Genomic DNA, 1596 nt, shown 5'->3' on the forward strand with positions numbered 1-1596 from the left:
CCTTGGGTTTCCGAGGCAGTATCACTACGGAAGTAGGATTGCCCAACCTTCCTTCCGAGGAGTGGCTGATGGGTTTGAACCGCCAGCCATCTGGTGAGCAGTCAAGTGCCTTAGCCACTATGCTACCAGAGCTCCCATGGGCTAAGTTTAGGAAATAGAAATAGTTTTGGAAAGCAAGAAAGAATTGCATGTTTGCTCATCTGTGTCTCTCATGACCACAGAGGGAAATGGAGGCATCCAGATATTTTATTTTCCATCTCTTCTCTGTAAAACATCTCAAGACATGTATGCTTTATTTTTTTTTTTCTTCTTTGCAGAAATATCTTAATAGGAGGCCAGCAGTGCATTCAAGTTTGCCAATGCCATGTTGAGAGCCCATAACTTCTTCTCACGTACTTTTTTCTATTGGAACCTTGTATTATCCAAGGTTTTCATAATCCCAAGATATCTCTTTTGTTCTTTGAAACTCCATGACATACTACAGGGCAATTCTGTTAGGTGTTTAATAAGATATTTTTGTTGTTTTCTAATTGAGAAACGTCTTCTCTTTTCACCTCAAGGAATTACTCAGGAGGTAAACAGCAAAATGAAAATAATAAGATTTGATTGAATCTAATTGATTTGAATGTTAATGAAGTAATGCCTTCAATTTATTTCATTTAAACTTACATGACACTTAAGCAGTTGCCTTCCCTCCCCTTCATGCAGCCCCACCGCTCCCCACCATTGTATGTTGTTTGTCTGAAAGCCCTTTTATCAGCTGGGGATGGAGTTGGACAGGAGCTCTCAGCTCATCCGGCTCTATCACCTCCCCTGTTAGTTGCCAAGGGAACCATCTCACTGAGTCAGCAATAAAAGACTAATCAAATTTGGTTGTTTTTTCTTTTGCCTTGATGAGAGCCACTAAAATGTCCTCTTGCTTCGAAGCACCAGTGCCAATCTTTTCTCCCATTTCTTTTCATATGACCTGAAAGCAATCCCTATTTATGGTAAGGGATGAAAGAGAGCAGTTTGACATGTCAGGGTTGTGAAACTTAACTGAGGTCAGTGGCATAGAAACAACATCTGTCTATTCTCTGAAAGGGAAAAAAAAATAGTATTTAGATAACTTGATAGAATTATTTGTGCAAGTTTCAAGTTTTTTGACGAGTTTGTGTTTCAATCGGAGTGAGTTTTAATAGATCGGTGGGGACAGGGTCTAAGATTCTTTGTATCTTTCTACAGTGCTCTCATCCACCAGCACAGTATAACTCTAAACATATGTAGGGAATTGCTCACCAGTGGTTCTGCCAGCCAAGAGGTCTTCTGCACTGTTACAAAACATCTGGCAAAATTTGCCTGCCAGAAGACATCTGGAGGTTGGTGAGGAAGTATCTCTGCAGTGCTCCCCCTCAATATACCCTGTCCTTACCTTGCTTGAGTTATGTATAGTACACTCCCAGGAACACAAGAAAAAAGAGAGACGCTCGCAAAGAAAGGATGAGCCCAAGGCCCTCTGTGAGAGTCTGAGATGAGAGTAAAATTGTTGTTGTTAAGTGCCATCGAGTCATTTCCGACTCATAGCGACCCCATGCACAGCAGAACAAAACACTGCCC

Source organism: Orycteropus afer, unplaced genomic scaffold (assembly GCF_000298275.1).
Source record: "Orycteropus afer afer isolate SDZICR_OR568_19922 unplaced genomic scaffold, OryAfe1.0 scaffold00275, whole genome shotgun sequence".
NCBI classification, from domain to species: Eukaryota; Metazoa; Chordata; class Mammalia; order Tubulidentata; family Orycteropodidae; genus Orycteropus; species Orycteropus afer.